We start from the raw sequence: 23,593 nt of genomic DNA, 5'->3' as shown, positions 1-23,593 counted from the left end.
ATGGATGAACCTTGCAAACCTTATGCTGAGTGAAAGAAGCCAGATGCAAATAGACCACCTATTGTAGAATTGCGTCTTTATGAAACGTCCGGAGTGGGCAAGTCCACAGAGGCCGAATGTAGATCAGGGCTAGAGGTGACAACTAAAGGGTGTGTACTTTAAAGAATTACAGTGATGAAAGCATTCTAAAATCGACTCAGGTGACGGAAGCACAGCTCGGGCAATATTCTAAAAGCCACGGAGTTGTTCACTTTACATGGCTGAATTAGATGGTTTGGGAATTATATCTCAGGAAAGCTGCAGTACAACAAAACAAAACAAACAAAAACAAAGTCTTTTTGTAAATTACAAAATTAGTCATTTACATCAAGCTTGGGAGGCAGATATTAAAATGAGGAAATAGACCTAAAAAGCTAACTGAGATCCCCTTGAGAAGGAGAAGAATTACTCAAGTCTGGCAGGATCACTGGTTTTTTTCTTTTCTTTTTATAATTCCCACCAGTAAAATGTCCCACAAAAGATGAGATCAAAAGAACACGTGAGGAAGGAACCCAAATGTTCCTCATCTAGGGAATAAACCCACCAGCTATGATACACCCATCAAGGGGACTAGTACTCGCCAATCAAAGGACACAAACAACTGATACCCACAACAACCTGCATGAACTCTAAGGGCGTTATGCTGAGTGAAAGAAGCCAGACTCCAAGGCTAGATGCCGTATGACTTCATTTATACGACATTCTGGAAAAGGCAGAACCGTAGGGACATAAAACAGATCAGGGGTTGGGGTTGCGGAAAGGGTTTGATTTTCAGAGGCACATGAGGGAACCTTCTGGAATCATGGAGATGTTCTATATGTTGATTACGATCATGACTACACCATAGTAAGCATTTATCAAAATGTGTGCAAAATGGTGAATTTTACTGTGGGTAAATTATAGCTGAAAAAAAATGGGGAAAAGGACACAAAGAATACTCGGGTGTTCAGGTGTGTGGACAGGCAACTGAGAATAGGTATCTGGCCAAGGAATGGGGACTGTCCCTGCCCAGTGACCCTCATGTGACACATAGGTCAGCGAGATTTGGGGATGCAGGCTTGCAGATTCCCAGACTGTTAGATGGGGTTGGCTCTCGGGGCCCCTTTGCCTCCAGCATGTGCACACACGTGGCCTGTTTGCCTCACATCTGCCTACAGATGTTCCCTGGGGGTTCCAGAACCCCTTCACACCAGGGTTCCAGGACACAGCTGACTTCACAGCCATGGGGAGTGGTGCCACGGGAAGACCTGAGCTTGGGTCTGCCATCCACCCGCCACACTTGTCTTTCTCCCCTTCCATGTCTGCTCCCATCCCCTCCTCCTGCTTTGCTCCTGGGGAGCTCCAGATTCTTTCCTTTTGTTACCCAGAGCAGCTGAGCTGCCCCCCACCCCCTCTCCAGAGAAGTGTTCCAAAGGATCCAGGCGCTCAGCAGAACAAGGGGCCTTCTTTTTATTAGGAATCTCTTTGGTATTATAAATAGCAACCCCCTCCCCCCATTATACTTGCTATTTGGGACCCAGACACCAACCAGGATGCGCACACCCCGCACCTTTCTGGGCACGCAGAGAGGACCCAGCCCTGGCTCCGGCCTCCACCAGCTACCGGGGGCAGCTTGCCCAGACCCTGAGCCATCTGTCCACCTCTGCGGCCACAGTGATGGTCACTTGCAAACGTTGCACAGAAAGGCAGGTCCCAACATGGGCTCTGCGACACTCCCGGTTTCTCCTCCCTTCTAGAACCTGTCTCTACAATTCATTGCAACAATTTGCACTTGGTATTTCCTCTTGTTCAGGCTTTTCTTTAGGCTCGCACCCGCCCCCCCCCCCCCCTTCACTTCCTCCATTTGTCATCTGTGTCAGAAAACAGGCCCTGATTGTTTCAGGCCCCAAGCCTCCGCCGGAGCAACCCCAGCCAGCCCCCGTCACCGGGCTCATTACCAGCCGGGCTGCAGGAACCCCGAGGTCCTCCCAGGGAACGGCCTGTCTGCTCCCCAAAGAGGCCGTTCTCGCTGGCCCGCCCTGGGAGTGACGCCGAAGCACCTCAACCCCAGGCCTTCTTCCCGCTCGGAGCCCTTTCCCCTCGTCCCTGGGTGAGCGTGAAACAATTTCCTCTCTTCCCGGGGGCTCTATGGCAGGCAGATTAATGAACGCGAGCCCAGAACAGAGGCCAGCCTGCCAAAACTGTGTGCGGTGCATTCAGCAGTCCCCACGGTGGGCAGCGGGAGGGACAATCACAGGCAACAAAAGACACGGTTGAGTTCCCAGCAGTGGCAGCAGCTCTAATCTGACCCGGCATTCCACTGTGGGAATGATCTTCCACCTCCAGCCCCTCTTCCCCCAGCCCCAAAGCCTCCCATGCCTGAGCTGCCTGCTCTGAGGCTCCTTGATGCTTCTAGAAATCAAGAACTGGCAACAGCTAGCGGCCCAAGCCATAAACACCCAGCGTCTGGCATGGCCCCATGAAGGCTCTGGCTTGGGGCTGTGATGGGCGGCCACAGAGAGAGCCGGCCATCTTGTAGCAGCAGGCCACCGGCCCTCTGCTGCCACGCTCTGTCATCAGACAACAGGCAAGGGCAGGACTCGCTGGGTGTTTTAAGGAGACTGTTTCTTTTCTTCCGCTCAGTGAAGTTCTTAACAAACTGGTGTAGGACTTGCTCAAAATGGAAAACAGATGGTGCCTGTGTGGGCCTCAGGGATATTTGCTTTGGAAACGCCCAGCACGACAGGGTCTGTGAAAAAACTCTCAGCAGCAGGGGTCCCCCGGTGCCCAGCCGGGTGCCCAGGGAGCCACTTGTTCTCTGGAAGGCAGCCACCAGCTCTGGGGTTTTCTGGGAGGACTTGGAAGCCGTGACTGTGGTATTGGGAGAAAATACTGATCCTGTGAGCCCCCCCCCCCCATGCCTTGTTGGAGTGGAATCATTACTTCCCATTTATGGGGACCTCCCCATCCCAAAGACTGGTTCATATGCCAAATTTTCATGAACCTGCTTCTTCGCTAGCAGAATTCCTGGCTTTTTGGGTTGGGTGCTCTTCTGTATAGGGACATGTGGCCAAGTCACCTAGCGTAGAGGGTCAGCTCTCAGGGGACAGGTAGCTAAGGCCCAGCATGGCACTCTGACTCGGTGTTAACAGGGGAGTGAGATGGATTTGCAGTGCCCAGAAGCAGTTTGATCCCACAGTCATATATGTGCATTTACACCACACACACCCCCCTCCCCAACATACACACATACTTCATAGATACTTCCATGACATCTTCACCATACTGATGTTCCTTAGCTAACCTATGTTTTGGCTTTTTAGGACAATGTGACTGTTTCAGGGAGGAATGCAGCCAGCCTCCCTCCCAGTCAGATGGTCTTATTTAATGCTTTCCACTTCAAATTCTTATTTTGTCTCATATCAATATGACCACACCTACTCTATTGTCATCATTCCTTTAATTTTTAACCTTTGTGTTATTTTGTTTCCAGTTTGAATCACAGACAGCATCAAGCTGGATTTCAAAACTCTTTGAAAGTCTTGGACTCCCCATAAAATAATTTTATCCATTCACATTTATTGAGATCAAGGATATGTTTAGACTTCTTTCTGACACTTAATTTCATGTTTTCTACTATCCATAAATTGATGTTTGTCATTTTCTTTTTTGTGTATTAGGATAGAATTTTTGAGTTTTGGTTCAACTTATTTTTTCCCCCACCAAGCTTAGAAATGTCTTGTCTTCTGGGGGTAGGAACGACTGGACTGGGAGCTGTGAGACAGGGCTTGATTCTTAGTGTGGTCATAAACTACTTGTATAACTTTGGGTACGTTGCTTTCCCTGTTTGGACTTCTGGTGTCTCCACTGCAATGAGAGAGTGGGATGAAATGGTTTTGAAGGCCTTATCCATCCAAGTGTTCACATGGTATGATTTGGTAGTCAGTGGAGATCTAGAGGAAGCTCTGGTTTGTCCAGGGATGTGCACCTTCACCACAGGAGGGATCCTCTCCACCCTCACCCTTCAGTAAGGCATCTGGCTATCAGGTGAACTCAGACTCGAACCTTGTTAGCACACCTCATCTTTCCAGGGAAAAGTCTGGCTCAGCTCACCGCTCACCTGGGTTGATCATGAATGGGATGTTTGTAACTCAGCAGGGCCTTGGTAAAAATTCTCACTCGTTAGCATGTTTTATTGTATGATAGAAGCGTTTATTACTCACCAACCACAGGGTACTCCCTAGATTTCCTTGCAGTTAGGCAGGTCAGGTGACTCGGCCTGGCCAATGGGCTGTGGGCCAAAGTGCTTTCTCATCAGGAAAAGTGTTTTACTTTTGGGTCAAAGCATTTAAGAGCTAGTATCTGATCCCCTACTACTCTCTTTTCCTGCAGTGACCAAAGGGACATAGAGATGGTGGAGCTCCTCAGCCTGTGTCCCTGAGGGATCGTGTGGACCAGAGTTCTCCGCTGACCTCCTTTGGACACGTAGCATTAGCAAGAATTAAATTTATGTTAAGTCGCTGAGGTTTTTTGTTTTTATTTTTAAATTTTTATTTATTTTTTTAGAGGGGAGAGGGGAAGAGAAAGAGGAAGAGGGAGAGAGAGAGAGAGAGAGAGAGAGAGAGAGAGAAAAAATCTTAAGCAGACTCCACGCCCAGCACAGAGCCTGACGCTGGGCTCCATCTCACAACCCTGAGATCATGACCTGAGCTGAAATCAAGAGTCAGAAGCTTAACTGAATGAGCCACCCAGGAGCCCCCCCCCCTTTTCCTTAAAATACAGGTACTGTAGCTCATTCTGACTAATACATGTTACAAATATATTGAAGCCATTATCAAGCATATGCAGATTCTGTCTTCTCAACTTGGATATAAAAGGTTCGAGGACAGAGAATGGCCAACCTATTTAACTCACTCTTTTTACCCTGGCACTGGTAGCTTTCAGTTGCCAGAACCCAATTGCAAACTCGTAAAGTTCCCCCACCTGAGAAATGTTCAGATAATTAGCCAGAGGCACCTCTCCTTCTGTGTCCCCTGTTTGCAAAATCTTTATTTGCCTTTCATTGCACACGGGATAAAATTCACAATCCCTGATGTGGTCACCGGGCCCTGCATGCTCTGGCCCTGCCTCCTGCCCCAGGTCATTTCTCACTGCTCTCCCCCACGCTCTCTGCTCTACCACACTTGTCCCCTCATAGTGCCTCACACACATGCCAGGCTCGTTCTGCCCTAGGACATTGGCACAAGCTGTTCCCAGTGCTTATAATGCTACATCCACAATTTTTCACTTGGGTAACTCCTAACATCTTTCAGGTTTTAGCTTTCTTGGGGAATATACTTTTTTATACTCAAATATCATTAACATACAGTGTTGTGTTATATTAGTTTCTGGAGCACAATACAATAATTCGACAATTCTGTACATTTCTTGGTGCTCATCAAGGTAATGTACTCTTGGTTCCCTTTATCTATTTCACCCACTCCTCCACTCTCCTCCCCTCTGGTTCTTAGGGAATATTTTTAATGCCCTCTCCCAGGCAAGGTTATATGGTCCCACAACATTCTCTTCCTCATGCCACTCTCATGGTATAATCTCAACTGTGATTAAATAATGAGCTGTGCAATTACTTGCTTAATGTCTGTCTCCCCATTGAATTCAAAACTCTGAGGGAGCAGGGATGATGTTCACCTGGCACTTAGCACAGTTTCTGGAACACAGAGACCCCGAAGGATAATGATGATGATGATGACGAATGAATGGTCAGCCCTCAGGATCTGGAGCATTTTCTCCCAAACTTTATTTAGTGTGCAGGAGAAGCACTTAATGGGCTTTAAGTAAATAAATAGATAGATAAATAAGTAAATAAATAATATATATTTATTATATATAACTTATATAATTTTATTCTTATAAAAATACATATTTTTAAAACTGTGGTAAAATATACATAACATACAATTTGCCATTTTAACCATGTTCAGGTGTACAGGTCAGAGGCTTAAGTACATTCTCATTGTGCAACCATCACCACCATCCATCCACAGACATTTTCCACCTTGCAAAGCTGCAAGTCTATACCCCTAAAAAATAACTCCCCATTTTGTCCTTCTCTTGCTCCTAGCAACCATCATTCTACTTTCTATCTCTATGAATTTTTCTGTTCCTAGAGGAAACACAATTTCCTCTAGGAAATTAAAACACAAATTCCTGGCCCTGATTCCCCGGATTGCAGATTCAGTCCATCTGGGGTGCAGCCTGAGACTCTGCATTGCTAACAAGCTCCCAGCTGATGTGGTTGCTGTGGAAACAGAGACAACACATCGTGAACATGGCTCTGGAGAATCCAGGGTAAACACCTCGTACTAGGTTTTCGTCACATCTCCTGAGGCCCTCGAACACATTTGGAGTTTAGAAAACGCTGGTGATAGATGGGTTGATTACACTTAACTGCCCATGGAAGGACAAGGGAGCTCTTTTGATTAAGCCATAGGATCTCCATTCTGCTCAGTATCGTCTCCTGGGAGACTTTAACAGTTGTGAATATCTGGGCCCCATTGTGGACAAATCAGCTAGAATCTCAGGGAGTGGGGGCCAGGCATTAGTGCCTATTGATGCTTCCCAGGTGATTCTGTTGTGAAGCCAGGGTTGAGAATCACCAGGCTAAGGAAAGAGGTTGGGGGAGGATGGTCAGAAGAGGCAGTTCGGAGGGGCGCTGGGGTGGCTCAGTCGTTTAAACGGCTGACTCTTGGTTTCCGCTCAGGTCATGATATCAGGGTCGTGAGATGGAGCCCTGCGTCAGGCTCTGTGCTCAACAGGGAGTCTCCTCGAGTTCCCCTACCTCTGTGCCTACCCCTGCTCATGTGGGCTCTCTCTCTAAAATAAATAAATAAATCTTTAAAAAACAAAAACAAAACAAAGCAGAGGCAGTTGGAAATTAGAAAGACAAACACCTCCAGGGACAGCACCCCTTGGTTTTTGTAGAAACGCCTTTGTGACCTCAGCGTGGAAATTATTATTTGCCCAACCCCGGAGGAGGGTAGACATACCTTCTGAGGGTAAAAACTCATTCTCTAGGGACCAGTAATGTTTTCAGAGATCTGGAGTAATGGGAAGAGCTATCAATACAGGAGCTGACCTCCTCCCAGCCAACTGCCCCCAGAGCCATTATTTCCGGACATCACCCCGTATTCCATGAGAGTACACACTCATTTGCAGGTGTGCACTGAGGCTCTGTCTTGTGTTTGCTCAGATGCACAGCCATCACCATATAGTTTTCTCACCAAATTTGGAATAAGGGTCTTTTCTTTATTTATCGGTTCAAATAGGGAAACTCTTGGTTAACATGCAGCCTGTCTCACTAAATTCAACCTGGCTAAGGCTGCATTCCGCAAAGGAATTTGCTTACCAAGTTCCTCCTACTCTGGACGAGCGAATCCTGGCAGCATTAGTTACAGGTCAGTGCTACTCAAAGTGTGGTCTGCGGACCAGTGTCAACCATGACCTGGTACTGTTCTGCCACGAGACAGAGACAGAATTTGAGACTCGATATGTAGACATGTGTATGGCAATCTGACAATGAGGTGGCATCTCACTGTGTGATCAGAAGACTTGTCTTGGTGAACAGGGAACTGACCAATTCAGGAATCGTTGACCAGATGGCAAGTTGCACATGGTGGGAGCTGGGGATGAATGCTGGGGGTAGGGCCACATGCTGGTCTGTGATTAAACTCAACTGCTCTTTCCCATTTGTGTATTCTAACGGAACTGTATATTTTGTTGTGAATTTTTTTTTTTTAGTGTTTCCTTGACTACTGAAGTTGAGCTCCTTTTTATGTTTATTGGCCTTTTGAGTATCCTATTTTTAAAAAGTGGCTGTTCAAGTGTTTTGCCCATTTTTCTATTGGGTTTCTATTGGGTTTTCAATCTTTTTCTTATTGAAGAGTAGGAGTCATTTCAATATTCTGGATATTACTCTTTTGTTGGACGTACGGAACTAAACAAAAATGGATGGGATAGATGGAATTAAAAATTTCAAAAAAGATTTTTCACCCAGATAACTTGAGAAGCAAGACCATGAGGATTAACCCTGGGTCCTATTCATGGTAATGCCTTGCAAATTTATTTTTAAGAGATTAGAGAGAAGAGTGAGGAATTTACACATGATATCCTCAGTCAGGACTATTAAAGGTGCAAGAAAAAATATCCAATTCAAGTAGTTTTTTTTTTAAGATTTTATTTATTTATTTGACAGAGAGAGAGACAGCCAGCAAGAGAGGGAACACAAGCAGGGGGAGTGGGAGAGGAAGAAGCAGGCTCCCAGCGGAGGAGCCTGATGCAGGGCTCAATCCCAGAACGCTGGGATCACGCCTTGAGCCAAAGGCAGACGCTTAACAACTAAGCCACCCAGGCGCCCCCAATTCAAGTAGTTTAAGCAAGAAAAGGAATAGATCAGCTGCCCGAACTGGGATGGATTAAGGCATGGCTAGATCCAGGTGTTTAAGGGGTCTCTCTCTCTTTCTAGTTCTCTCTCTCTCTCTCCATCTCTTGCCCTGCATTCTCTATGTTAACTCTATTCTCTGGTATATCCTCTCTTTCTGTTGGAGAGAATGACCCTCAGAAATGAACATAGTTCTTCCTTGTCCTAGTCTGAGGGACACTTTCTGTCTCCGAAAGTCTATTTAAATTTTCCCAAAGGATTTTGGTAGGGCATGTTTGGATTATAAGCCCACCCAGGGACCAGTTTGAGTTCCCACATAGTGGGGGGAATAGAACTGAGATCCTGAGATCCCTACCAGAAAGTGCTTGAATTTAAGGACAGTCAGTACCCAAAGGGAAGGAAGGAATGTAGAGTAGATCTACAAAAAAATAGACGTTCCCTACCTCACCTACAGAGGCAAAGGGGAACCATGGAAAACTCGGGAATGAGGCTTAGTGACACGTGTGTATGTTGGCAGAGGAGGAGGGGGGTGTAATGTGAAAGATGTATCTGGCATCACTGGGTGGTAGCAGCCAGAAGTGACTGGTGGCAAGGAAAAACAGCAGGTGAATGTACAATTCAAAATGTGCTTCTCTCTTCATGACTCTCTCATTCATTTATTCATCCACTTAGTCACCCAATAAATATCTGTTGAGCACTAATCTTTTTGCCAAACCTTCCCTCATAATGGCATTCCTATGATACATGAGACAGATATAGTCCCTGATGTCATGGAACTAATAGTTGAGTCATTAAATATCCCAAAAGTATTCTTTTCTAAAAAAGGTAATGTAGCCTTATCATTATGCAGGGCATGAGCAAAACCAGTGGGCTGGGCCATGCTAAGAATTCAAACGGCAGCAGTTTTTATCAGTAATATCTTCCACCAGAGACTAAGGATGACATAATCCCTGCTAATAGGTATGGAATTTATCTCTGAGCTTCCTGGCAGCTAAGACAAAAAAAGGAAATCTGTTGAATTACCTCACTCTCATTGTCTGATGGCCAATTCATCATGGAAAGGTAAGCCTTTCCTTGGGTTCAATACTTGGAGGAATTTATTAAATGAGCCTATATAAAAAAATGTATTGAGTAACATCATATGGTCTTGTCCCCTAACCTGACAGAATGACCAAGAGCTTCACACAAGTATTTCACACAGCAGCATCTTGTGCCTAGTCGCCCTCAATTTCTCCCCAAATCAGCTTCAGACAACATGGAATCAGAGTGATATCACATCCCGGGACATAAAGCGCTCTTAGGGAAACCTTTTTAAAACTTCTTTCTGCTGCTTCTATATCCTCTTTCATACACCTATAGTTCCCCTAGGACATCTGCATGTCCCTGAATTCTGACTATTTACTGACATATCTGTTCCCCTCATCTTCCCTCTCCACTAGATTCCCATTTCTTAAGGGCAGATCCCATGCCTTTTAAAAGTGTGTATTCCCAGTATCTACCACTGTGTCCAGCCTAAGATGGTGAGTGTGGGGGGAATGGGTAGAAGGATAGAGGAAGGAAGGAAGGAAGGAAGGAAGGAAGGAAGGAAGGAAGGAAGGAAGGAAGGAAGGGGATGGAGGGAGGGAGGGAGGGAGGGGATGGAAGAAGGAAGAGAGGGAAGGATGAGAAAGTGAGAGGGAAAAAGGAAGAGAGAGAAGGAGGGTATCTCTCCAAGGAGGGGAAGGAGGAAAAACTCATCAAAGAGGTCCCCAGGCCAGGCGGAAAGAAGCCAGTTTGGTCTAACGGAGCATAGGCAGTGAGTAGCACAGGGGACTTATGGGAAGACTATTCCGGAAAGTGTAAAGAGCTTACAAGAAGACTAAGTTAAAGACTGTTCTGTTTTAACAAAACTTTAAGAACTTGGCGTGTTCAAAAAAAAATCAATACCCAACGGGGATTTCCATCAATCAATTATGATAAAGAGATAAGGAAGTCCTATTTTTACCCATATCTTTCTGTTGTCTCACCAAGGGCTGTGGTGGTCCCTGGGGTTTGCTGCTCAGGGACAGGCAAGGCCCGGCCCGTGGCCGTGGTGATCCCAGTCTTGTCCCCAGCAGGCTTGGACCATGTGTTTTAGGATGAGGGAGAGGAGCACCGCGGCATCACATACGACCAGGGCCATTTCCAGTCCTTTGCTGTCCTAGGCACGCTCTGATTTTGATGGCCCCACCTTATGTCATGTCAAAAATATTAAAAGCACTCGCATCATAGCAAAATTTATTTTTTGCTATAAAGGAACTTCAAAGGATTTTTATGATTTTGCTTTTGAAATGATATGGCTCCGAGTGACTCATTTATTTTGTGACTAGTCATGGTTTCTCAGGCTTCACAGCTAATTGTGCACGGCAAAGCAAGAAAACCTATCCTACAAATTGCATTCAAATGCTGTAAAATTTGCATACATTCTACATTTAACAAGTAATGACGTTTGTACATATCAATTAAGCATTTACTTGTCTTTAGTTTGCACTTTGTTTTTAGTTTTTTGGAGCCGATGGTAGTTCGAATCTCAAGCATCTTTGTGAGCCGTTGTGAAGAACGTGGGCTTTAGGCACCGTGCCTGGAGTAGGTTGTGGGTGAAATGGCCTCATCGAGGACGGGCTGGCACATGTCATGTCAGGCTGGACAAACCTCTCTTTAGATGTCAGAGATCTGATGTTAAGAGAAGGACAGTCATTTTGCTTTGAATTCAGGGCTCACGAACGCCTCCCCATCAGTTCAGGACCTCATTAAGATGAAGGGGTGGTAGGTTTTATAGGTGACCGTCTTGTTCTAAAGCGTTCTGGTGTGAGGACACCAGACTTAACATCATAGACCAGAGTTCACGTCCCGACTGTGCGCTGGGTAACTGAGTCACTCATCTGTGAAATGGGGCCAGTGCTAGAAATCCATCATCAGTCCTAGGGCTGCTTGGAGTTTCAACTGAGACCATCTACAAGAAAATTATTTATTGAGAAACACCAGCTACGAAGACAGCTCAGGACCGTCCTTCCGAATCCCGGCTTCACTTGAGCATCGCTGAGGGGGCTTTTAAAAAGTACTGAATGCTGGGTCCCACCGGAGACCAATTAAATTGGAATCACTGGGGATTGAGAGCAATAGTCACTTTTGTTTTTTTAAAGGCAGCCCCCTTCTGGTGACTCTAACATGCAGCTGCTGTTGAACACAGAGGTGCCCAGCGAGGACATCTGTGCTCAGGGCTGCTGCAGCTGTGCCCTGACCGGGCTCATCGTTGGGCATGGGTTTGGCTTGCTCTGGCTGCCCAGCTTCTTGGCAGTTGGTTCTGTGAATTTGGCAGAGACTGTAGGGCTCACGGATACACGTGCTTTCCTGGCACGCAGCCAGGCTTTGCTTCCCAGGCCCGCAGTCACGTGGAGCCGTGGGGGTGAGCCCGGGCCAGTGGATGTGGGCAGGAGTGACATGCACCGCTTCCTGGCCTTCCCCAACGTGTGGCTTTCCTAGGGCTGCCGTAACAAATGACCACGCAGGGGTGGCTGAAACAACAGAAATTCATTTTCCCATAGTTCCAGAGGCCAGAAATCTGAAACCAAGGTGTCAGCAGAGTTGGTTCTTTCTGGAGCCTCTGAGGGAGAATCTGGTCCATGCTCCTTTTCCGGTGTCTGGTGGCTTCGGAAATCCTTGGCATCCTTTGGCTTCTAGATGCATCACTCCGATTTCTGCTTCCATCTTTCTATGACTCCCCTTGTGTCTCCGTCTTAAGCCTCCCTCTCTGCTAGGATAAGGACAGCAGTCATCACATTTAGTGCCTACCCTAAATGCACAATCATCTCATTCCAAGAATCTTCATTATGTCTGTAAGATCTTATTTCCAAATACAGTCCCGTTCACAGGTAACAGGGGTTAGGACTTGGATGTATCCTTTCAGGGGTGGGGGAGGACACTCTCCAACCTACTATACCCAACAAACAGCACAAAACTGAGCAGCCCTCCTAGGTCATCCTCCAGCTCTCTTCCCACCAGGCACCTGCTGAAGGGAGAGCACCACTGAGCTCTTAGAGGAGGCCGGGGCCACAGGATGCGGGGAGCCTGGATCCCTGCAGGACTGCGGAACTGTGATGCATGGGAGGAAGTTTTACGTATTAAAGCCACTGTGGGGGCGCCTGGGTGGCACAGCGGTTAAGCGTCTGCCTTCGGCTTAGGGCGTGATCCTGGCGTTGTGGGATCGAGCCCCACATCAGGCTCTTCTGCTATGAGCCTGCTTCTTCCTCTCCCACTCCCCCTGCTTGTGTTCCCTCTCTCGCTGGCTGTCTCTCTCTCTCTCTGTCAAATAAATAAATAAAATCTTTAAAAAAAAATAAAATAAAAAAATAAAGCCACTGTGATTTCGAGTCGTTACCTTACTTAGCCCCTCCTGACTGACAAGCAAATTCTGACAGTCTTCCAATTAATTTATTTTCTGCCCAAGCCAGCCTGTGAAACTAAGCGCATCTGTAGACACTAAGCTTCCATCGTTGGAAACCAAGAATCCTGGCCACTACATCCTCCCACCTGCCTCTCCCGCATCCTCTAGCCAAAGGCTGCTCACTGGTAGCGTAGGAAAGCACCTTGGAGACCATCTATTCCAAAGCCCCTGCTTCAGTGATAAGAAAATGGAGACCCAGAACCCAGGTTCAGTCGTGAAGGCAGGACCCAGCTTCACAGCCTGTGTTAGTTTCTGGGGGCCACTGTAACGCTCTGTGGCTTAAAATAACAGAAATTTGCCGGGGCGCCTGAGTGGCTCAGTTGGTAAGCGTCTGCCTTTGGCTCAGGGCATGATTCCAGAGTCCTGGGATCGAGCCCCACATCTTCTCCCTGCTCCATTGGGAGCCTGCTTCTTCCTCTCCCACTCCCCCGCTTGTGTTCCCGCTCTCGCTGGCTGTCTCTATCAAATAAAAAAATAAAATCTTTAAAAAAAAAAAAAAGAAGTTTGCTCATAGCTCTGGAGACCAACTGTGAGCAGAGCCATGCTCCCTCTGAGGGCTCTAAGAGAGAAGGCTTCCTGGCCTCTTCCAGCTGTTGGTGGTTCCAGGTGTCCCTCGGCCTATGGCCACATCGGTCCAATCTGCCTCTGTCCCCACATGGCCTGGCCTCGTCCTCTGTCTCTCCTCTTTGTATTTTCTCCCCTTTTTATAAGGATACCTGTCATTGGATTTAGGGTCCACCCAGGGAATCCAGGATGATCTCATCCTGACCTCCTTAAAGTCATTATATCTGCAAAGACCTTTTCCCCAAATAAGATAACATTTGCTGATATGCGGGGTGAAGACTTGGACATATCTTTCTGGGGCTACAATTCAGCCCATTACTCAGCCTAGAGGCAGATGTCCTTTCAACCGCTCTTCCTCCAATTCTCGTGTTTCTCATCAGGGTATGAACTGCGCACGGTGTGGGAAATACGAAGGACTCTACCTAGGTGCGCTAAATTAGTATTTCCAGCAGGCGGGAGTAAGAACTTTTATATCTAAAATCAAGGTTTGGTGCCTGGCTTACCAGAAACCCACATTCTCAGCGGACGTGAGTGGGTCTTGTATTTATTGACTTCCCACCACACTAGTGCTCTCATCTGTGTTACAGCACCTGGCTCTCAAAATCACCAGCAGGAGGGCTGCTGCCACCATTTTGACGCACAGGAAAATCAAGAAGGAAATCGTTTGCCCAGCAGACCCTAAGACAACAGTTTGAATGCAAATTTATTTGGAGAGTGCTTCCAGAAAGAACGGGGAAGAGAGAGGAGCCGTGAGATGGGGAAGGGAAGGTGCCAACACAAGGCGCGCTGATGGGCAGGTTAGCGCGGCAGGCAGCTGGGCAGCCGTCCGACTGGGGACCTCTGAGCCACGGCGCGGAGTCCATGTCGGAGAGGTGAAGATGCTCTATCTTTCTCCCCTGACTCCCATCTGATACCAGTCTAGGGCTATTTCCAAAATGATCGCTCCCCGGCTCTTCAGCCTGCTCATGGATAGAATAAGCTCTGGTGGCTGGAGAAAGCCTCAGACAAAAAGTTGCAGGTGCTTTTAATAGGAAGCCATTGGTGCCGAGGGACTGGACAAGGGCTGGGGGACAAGGCTGGTGCGCAGGTGCTGTTTGCCTCCAAAGCCTTTGCTCCTTCCACCATGTTCCTTGCACAGCTCGGGGACAGACGTGTGGCCTCCTGCCTGCCCCACTGCCTGCCCTGCAACCAGTTCTTACTGAAATCCCCTGCTGTTTGCAAGACTTCCTGAAGCCTAAAGGCTTTGAGATCAAGTCCAGAAGATTCTTCCCTTGGATGCTTCTGCAGTGTGTGTTTTTGTGTGATGGGTTCTGTGTGACCCAGTGACATGCATCATACTTGAAATATTTCCACTGCTGACAAAATAAATCAGCTTTCCCCGCCGTAGCGCTCAGCTTATTAGGGGAAAATGGAAAAGGGGCATTAAATATTAATGCTGCATATTTTCCTCTCCCTTGGCGCCTTCTATGCCACTGATCACTGCCCAGCCAGCACAGCCTTCTGTCTTTTTTCTCCTGATGATGGTAGGGGACAGAAGGGCCCTTTGACAAGGCAGGGAGGGACAAGAGTGTAAAATGGGGCTCCAACTGGTTTTCTAGGTTCTGGCTTTGGAATGTCCCTGTTTCCACCAGATGCCAAAGATGCAGCCGGAAACTTCTTCTCCAGTGGGAAGCCTCCCGCTCTGCTACTTCAGCTTGGAAGCATTCGTAGTACAGAGAAAGCAGTTTCTAGAAGAAAAGGTGGTTTCTGAAGAGGCAGGCTGGAGAAATGAACCTCAGAGAAGCAGTCGATTAAGTCCTGAGCTAACGGACTGAGGAGACCACTGGCTTTGGCCCTCGGGGGTTCCTTTTCAGCAAACATTCATAAAGGCACCCTCATTGGTTAGGCCAGACCACCGAGGAGGGGTGCGTAGGCAGCTTTCAGGCCTCGGAAAGAAATTCTCCCAGAGATATGGGTGTTTCATGCGGTGAATTTGTGGAAAACTCTGTACAGAAACAAAAAACTAATCCTTCAGAGGCATCCTTTTAGAATGCAGGGACGGCGGATTTCTTAGGATTTTTTTTCAATTAATTTTTCATTACACAAATAATGCATTAATCCAATTAAATCACTACACATAAGGCAAGAGCAGCTTTCCCACTCCCCTTCCTTGGTCCCGGTGCCCTTCCCTCACTGCCGCTTGGAAGGATCGCAGCAAAGGGTCAAGGGGAGGAGCGCTGAGTTTGTAATGTGTGCTTGTTCGTTTTTGATGCTTCTTCTCAAAAAAGCTTCTATTAATTGCAGGTGAAATCTGCTGAGATTTGGCCTTGTGACTGCTCTCTCTTGTCCCTAGATGGCCTCCCTCCTCCACTCACGCCACCCATACACAGGCCCATGACATCGCATCCGGTGACCATTTCAGTCCTTGGTGCCAGAGCCCGGGAGCCGTTGAAGGCTCTGTGTCCTGCGGCATCAGCAGAACCAGCCTGGCTCTCAACACTTGTCACAATGGTCCCTCCCTGCTCCCTCCTTGTCTCCCTGACCCCAGTCCTCCTGAGTCTGGCTGGGGGACTCCCCCTCCAGGGCAGCTGACATCACTTCGCTGGGTGGCCCCTTTGACCATTCTGTTCCTTTCTCCTTCCTTCCCTCTTGATCGTGCTCTTATTTCAAGACAGCACATCTTCTGGAAGCTTCCTCTTGTCTGTGCTGGTGCTCTGGGCCTTTCTTCCTTGGACTCACCTGCAGTTAGCCCTGGAGGTTCTGGGGGGACCAGTTCTCCACTGGGCTGCGTTTGCTTCATTTTCTCTCCAGCCACACAGACTCTTTGAGGTCCGGGTCCGCGCTTCAGTCATCCACATTGTCAGCGCTGTTGGGGAGACCTGCCATTTCCCGGGCTGGGTCCCTGGTACTTCATGCCAGGCCTCTTACTTCACCCCATTCCCGTTTATGGCTAAGGATCTCGGACTGCGGGAGGTTGTGTCCCTTGTCAAAAGTCCCGCGGCTGGTACAGGTCAGAGGCAGGATTCGAACCCAGGGCGGACTCCCAAGGGCGTGAATGATAAGGATAAATGTGTGACGTGCACCTGCTGACGTACTTCCCCCAATTTTGCTTAACCTGTGGCCCTTTTCCTAGAAGCCCCATATCCGAATCCCTGGAGGATTCCTAGGGGACGGGTCCTGGAGTCTGTGGCTCCCTCCGCGCCCTCTCTGCCCAGGCCCTTGGCGAGCTCAGGTATGGAAGGGTTGGGGGAGGGCTGCCTCTCCAGCGGGTGTAGGCCTCCAGGGAGCAGGCAGAGCTGTCAGCAGTTTAGGTTAAATGAGCGTCCAAAGGCCAGCGCTGCAGAGAGATCATGGGAAGATATTATCCACGGTTGTTTACAAGTGAGAGTGAGAAACTCCTTAGTGGCTTTCTTGAGGAAGGAAGACATGTCCCTTGAGGGAAAATTAGGCAAATTGTGTGCCTGTTTGGGCCACACGGGCTCAAATCCTCACCGGGGAAATTAACTTGTCACCGGCATGGCTGTCACTTGGGTTCTTTTCATGGCCTCCGTGTTTAAGCATCATTGCAGCCTCGGGGAGATGTGGTGCGCGAGTCCTCACACCTCAGCACTTGCACGGGGGGCGAGGGGGCTTCATTCACGGTGCTTTGCAGGCTGGCTGGAATGTTCCAGTGATTCCCACGAAGGATAATGGTAATCTGTCCCCTCTCTTGCACCTGCCAAAACTCCGTGAGCTCCCCTCCGCTGAGCTGCTCTCTGTTGTGTTCAGCCTCCCCTGCTCAGAAGAATGTGCTCTAACAGAGCGTAGGGTCCCTGGTTCCAAAATGATTCACGAATGACACATGAAAAAATGGCTCAGCGGTCAAGTAAATGTGGAGAATGCTCTTGCCAGTGTCTTGCTGTGGGACTTCTCAGAGCCTTCAATGTGCTCACATGTAGAATAACTCTCCTAGGGGGGTTTGAATCACTTCCCCAAGATCTTTTTTTGGAGTAAAACATTTATATCCAGAGAGGAGTGGTCCATTCCTCACACTGTGACACCGGAGTGGAGAAAGATTGAGAACCCTAGAGCAGATAAGACGGGGTGAGAATGTCTTCCTACCCCCCCCCCCCGCCCCCCCTGCTGAATATCCTCTGGGCCTCTGTTTCCTCATCTCAAAGCATGGGGGACGGAATATCTTCAAGGCATTGGTGAGAAGAGTAATGAAATATGGTTCTTGGTGCCCCGTGGGAGCATGGGCAACATTGGACTCCTCTTCCTCCCACGCAGACCCAACATGGTGCCCTGCACCACTGCACTTGGCTCACAGCAGGCCCTAAGGCCGACCTGTGTGATAGCTATTTTCGTATGCATTTTTTCCTTCTCACACAAGATTGTGAGCTGCATGAGGGCTGAAGCTGTACCTTTGTTCTGTCGGTCCCTTTATGTGTCGGCAAGGTGCCTGACTCACAGAAGGTCCTTGACATGTGGTAATTACATTCATATCAAATCTCGTCACTTCTTCAGTTATGCAGGATCACAAGACTCTACAGATCTCTTAGAGAATCTGCAGGGTGGGACCGAGCCTATACATGAATAAATGAACCAAGGACAGGTAAGTGGGTCCTCTTTTTTTTCAAATTCAGTGGAACTTTGCTGTGCATAGATAAATTTTAAACATTCTCTGATTTGGAGGAGAGTCAGTCTTTTTGTTCTATGTAGGCCTTCAACTGATTGAACGAGGCCCACCCATACGAGGGAGGGCAATATGCTTATTCTGGCTACTGATATGTTAATCTCACACCCCTATTCCAGAAACATCCAGAATCACATTTGATCAAATATCTGGGCACCCCGTGGCCAATCGAGTGGACTCATAAAATTAACCGTCAAAACCTCCTAGTTGCCAGATTCAATCTTGAGTCTTCATCCTTATTCTGCCTTATCTCAAGCAAAACACCATTTTTGCATCACTGAAACTTCTTCCTCTTCTGTCCCCTTCCCCAGGTCCCTGAAAATTTCCTTCTTCTCAGTCTGCAGTAGAGTCCAGGGGTTACGAGCTTGTGCTGTGGAGCCTGGTTTTAAATCCTGGCTCCTTTCTTTGCTAGTGTTTGACCTTGAGCCTCAGTCTCACCATCTGAAAACTGAGTCTCTGGTTGAGAAGTTCTAGGTGTTATACCTGAAACACACTAAGAATGGTTCCTGTGTCTTAGTGACCTGCCCCAGGGTCTCTACCCTGTCTCCTTTTAAATAACCATGTTCCCCAGGCCCCTCTTTTCTCTCTCTCTTTTTTTTAAGATTTTATTTATTTATTTGACAGAGAGAGAGAGCCAGCGAGAGCGGGAACACAAGCAGGGGGAGTGGGAGAGGAAGAAGCAGACCCCCAGCAGAGAAGCCCGATGTGGGGCTCGAACCCAGAAGGCTGGGATCACGCCCTGAGCCGAAGGCAGACGCTTAACGACTGCGCCACCCAGGCACCCCCCCTCTTTTCTCTTTTATTCTGGCCTCCCTTGCTTTGAGAATGCCCACTCAACTGGCCGAGCATCGCCTTCCACTGCAGGTTTCCTGTATAATCCGTGTACATGAAACTTCTATAAATCTCAGATCATGACTTGGTGGCCAATAATATCCCGGTTTAGAAACTCACGCAAACTTTTATCCCAAGCCACCAAATGACTTGTAAAACAAATTGTTAACCTTCCCCCTTGCAAAAATCCAAACTTATAATAAAGCTTGTATCTGACGTCGAAAAACACAATTTCTGTTTCAACTTACCCTCCCATTCCCTACCCCCTGCTCACCCCCAACGTCCCCACCAGAAACCTCCACAGGGAGGAAATTTCAGATAGTTTCATAGGATTTAGATCTAACAGGAAAAACGCAAGTCCAGTTCCTCCTGGCCAAAGAGTGTTTCCAGAAGGTTTGAAGGCATCGCCGTCTCGTCTGCCAAATCATGGATCATCCTCCGAAGTATTTAACTGCAATCAATTTTTGAGTTTTGAAATGTTGCCTGATTTCCCTTACTTCCTATAAAGAAACAAGAAACAAAAAGCGAGTGCGCACACACATATATTCCAGGAGAGCTGGCGTTTGCTGTGAGCCACTTATCGTGATCCAGAAGATTTACTCAGAGGCATGATTAATTGGAACTTATTTCAGTAGAACTTATTTCCCTTCATCTCATTACAGAAACAAAGGAAGATTATAGGCCAGGGGATCCGTGAGGTTTCAAGAGAGCCTTACTGCTGAATGAAGTTGGAAGGAGTTGACACACGGTCGGAGATGGTTAACATCCAGAAATTCTTACAAAGAAACAGCAATTCTTTCCCATTAATCCCGCCTGGCCTCTTTGATCTTGAGTGGTACCATGGCTGCAAGTTAAGTGCAAAGCCACCGTGGCATCAAAGAACCCCTGTGACCTTGCCCCGGAGAAGGGTTCCTCAAGAACACGGAGGATTAAAAATAGCAACGGCAGTAATAATACAAACAAAACAAACCAACAAAGCAGAGGTTCAGAAAAATGTGAACAAGCAGAGAGTCTTTCAGGACGACGTTCGAGCTGGTGTGTTGTAAATCTGTCATCTGTGCCTGTGATGACGAGCGTGTCTGTGTGAATCCATCACCCAGCCAACGTGGAAATGGACCAAGTTGGGCCTGGAAATGGACCAGGCTGGGCCAGGTTGGGTCACAGTTGCCCCTTTTTGTAAGATGAGTCATTACATGATGGACAGAGTTGGACGAGATGCAGTTCGGGGGGCACTTGAAGGATTTTTTGGTAGATGACCGACCGATTTTTCCTTTGTCCTCTGTTTTTCTTACTGTCTGTAGAGCTTTCCGAGGCCCTCAGAAGTTCAGCAAGGAAGCCTATGGAAGTTTTAGAGCCCCAATATTTGTGGCAACGATTCAAGATGCCCCAAAACAAGAAGGGGCTCAGGGGACCGACACTCTCATTTGTATCTTCTTCGGACCCAACAGACTGAGCCCCCAAATCTTTTAAACATTCTTTTAACGTTGGAAGTGGCCGCAGGCCATGAAACATTCCTTTAATTCTGGAAATGGGGAGAGAGGGGGGATGACGGCTGTAGAATAAGGATGTTATCACCCGGCACGGCTGGTGGTCAGGCTTCATGCTCAAAATTGTCCAATTAAAGAAATAAAAAAATGTAAGCTCTGTCGGGAAAAAATGCAAATAAGGCGGCTCAGGGTTAAGATTTTGAGTGGTTTGCTGGTTAAAATTATGCTCTTGTTTATGGGGGAAATGGATTTTGAAAAAAAAAATCTATATACAGCTGCGTGAATTAGTCAACCATGTATTATGTGATTGAATAACAACGTAATCCATCGTAATGGCGGCGAGGCAGGCCAAAGCCATCCCAGATCCAGAGGACGCATGCTTTTTTGCTCTTTCTACTTTAGATGTAGGAAAAACAAGTTTGGGGGAGTTGTCTCTTTCGCTCTTTTTTTGTTTGTTTGTTTCCGAGGGTGATGTCTCACAACGCTTTCTTGCAACTTTTCATTTTGAGGAGCTGGGGGGGGGGCTGGCGCAGGAGCTGGGGCAGGACTGGGGGTGTGTCTGTTTATGTGCCTGCCCCGGGCACAACCGGAAGGCCATTTAGAGTGGATGCTATGGTGTGGCCTTGTTTGACAGTCCCCGTTCCTGGGCATCCCGCCTGCGAGGACTGGTCCATGGGGTGGGGGAGGGGATGAAACCCCAGCCCCCTGCCTGGATTCAGAGCAACCCTGGGGGCCGTCCCAGCTCCAGAGCCTCGGCTCAGCTCCTTCTCCCTCCGATATGCCACTCCCCACTTCCCTCCCACCCCTTCTGGCCTGGATGGAGGAGCTCCCCCTCTCCCCCCCACTACGAACCCTCTGGCGGGCACGTCTCCCAGTGTCCGTCCAGGAAGACTGCCCACTGCCCAAATGTCGCCCCTTCACTTCGGGTGGGCGGTCAACGAGATCGGGCCAACGCCTCGCTGAGCTGCCGTTGGTTGTGCGATCACAAAGGTGCGTGATTCGACAAAGTCACCGACGTTTCTGGAAACAGGTCTGGTTTCCTTAGGACCACCCCCCCCCTCCCCGCCCCAGAGCACTGACAGTGGCCGAGCCACCTCAGGGGGTTTGGGACGTAGGAGCGTTTCCACCCATGTGGCCTGTCATCCTGCCTCAAATTCTACCTTTTTGCTACTCATTTCTTTTCACCTGAGGGCTTTTCAGGTTTTCAGAGGCTCCTGTTGCCAATCTCTTAAAGATGCAGCGCAGTTCTGCGGGGAGAACCCACGTTCAAGGCCCAGCTCTGCCAATTACTAGCTGTGTGATCTTAGAGCTGACAAAGCACACCCGTCTCGGCGTCAGGGGGTGGGTGTCAGGGCTGTCGTCTGCCCGCCTAACACAGCAGCTGTGGGGCCTGAGGAGGTCCCGCGTGGGGCACCAGGGAGGGCAGGGGGAGAAGCCCAGGCTGGGGGGGAGGACAAGGCCTCCACACGTCAGGGAGCATGTCAGCTGACTTTAGCAACGGGGCACAGCCGGTCTTTCCAGAGAGGGGCTTGGAGCAGAACTTAGAAGGGGCCCTGGGTGGGACCTCTGCTTTGGGGCCCAGGTGGACTTGAGTTCAAATCTCACCTCTACCGCCCATGTGGGCAAGTCACTTAGCCTTTCTCTGCTTCAGTTTCTTTATCCATATAATAGGATGATTGTTTATGATGAGGAAATGAAGACATTTAGACACACTGTCCAGAGCAGACGTTGTGAGCTGGAAAAATGCTAGCTTGTAGGAGTGGCAGAGTAGAGGGGACTCCCGGCTCGGCGACGTCGGGTGAAAAATGTAACAGCTCGCTTGGAGACTCAGCTTGCTTATCTGTACAGTGCAGTCGTACCGCCCATTTTATATGGCGGTTTTGGAAGCAAAAGAGAATGCCTGCAGGGGCGCCTGGGTGGCTCAGTTGGTTAAGCATCTGACTCTTGGTTTTGGCTCAGGTCATGACCTCAGGGTCGTGAGATTGAGCCCACATCAGGCTCCAAGCTCGTGTGGAATCTGCTTGAGATTCTCCCTCTCTTTCTCCCTCTGCTTCTCCCGCTTGGTCACTCTCTCTCTCTTTCTCTGAAAAATCAATCAATCAATCATCAATCAATCTTTAAAAAAAGTGAGAGAATGTATGCAAAGGGCCTGGTACTAACAGAAGCTCAGTAGTTACTATTATTGTTGTTATTTTGAGCAGTTTTATCTTTTTATCGAGGGTCCCAAATACATGGCAGCTACGCGATGGGCCAGCGGAGAAGTGGCATGGCTCGTTCTGTATACACAGTCCCAGACGGAACGGTCCCAGCTTTCTCACTGATGGTGGGACACTCCCCAGGGTCTCTGCCTGCCAAGTTATTTGTTATTTGCTTCCTAGCGGGGAAATAATACAGGGAACTTGGCCACGGTAGGCTGGAGTCTCACTGTTTTCTGGGAATCACCTGATGCCAGGATCTGCAACCTGAGTGCCTGGTCCAGAACAGGCAGCCCAGCCAGGCCACAGACAAAAGCTCCTTTGGTCCCTCAGCTGGCATCAGCCACCGCCTTGGCAGGGTGTCTGCTGATGGGTGTTCAGGTGTCACGTGACCATCCCTACTTAGAGATCTTTGGATAGAGACTTGGGCCATTTCTGGTCATTGAGTCCCATCCACAACTTTGTGAGGATATAAGAAAAATTACATTCTCACTATAAAATACCTCAGCAGATTGAGTAAATACCAAAGAAATCTGCTTTCCTCTTAGGGAGGAAGCTGGTGTCGGGGTGCCACAGAGAGAGCACTGGACTGGGCCCTTCTCTGGTGACTTCGGCCCAGGGATTGCTGATTGCAGGGAAAAGAAGCTCATTAAAAAGCAGGGGTCCCATTATAAGTGTTCAGGGGCAGCTCTTGGGACCCCGTTGCAGGAAGCTCAGCCTGGCTTCCGGGCAAGTGGGAAGTCACCACCTCTCTCGGCCTCTCAGGCAGCCTGTTTCCGCAGCTCCTCAGATACCTGCCCGGCTCCCCCCCGCCCCAGAAGACGACTTCCCCTGCCAGGCCTACTTTCTGCTCCTCCTCACTTCATTTACCCAGGGCTTTGGCTCACCTTGGCAATGATTCCAGACTTGACACTCCCAGCTCCTCACAGCTCAGTGACATAGTAG

This window comes from Ursus americanus, chromosome 6 (genome assembly GCF_024610735.1).
Source record: "Ursus americanus isolate L20-20 chromosome 6, mUrsAme1.1.p, whole genome shotgun sequence".
Lineage (NCBI taxonomy): Eukaryota > Metazoa > Chordata > Mammalia > Carnivora > Ursidae > Ursus > Ursus americanus.
Note: the sequence above shows the minus strand (reverse complement) of the source record.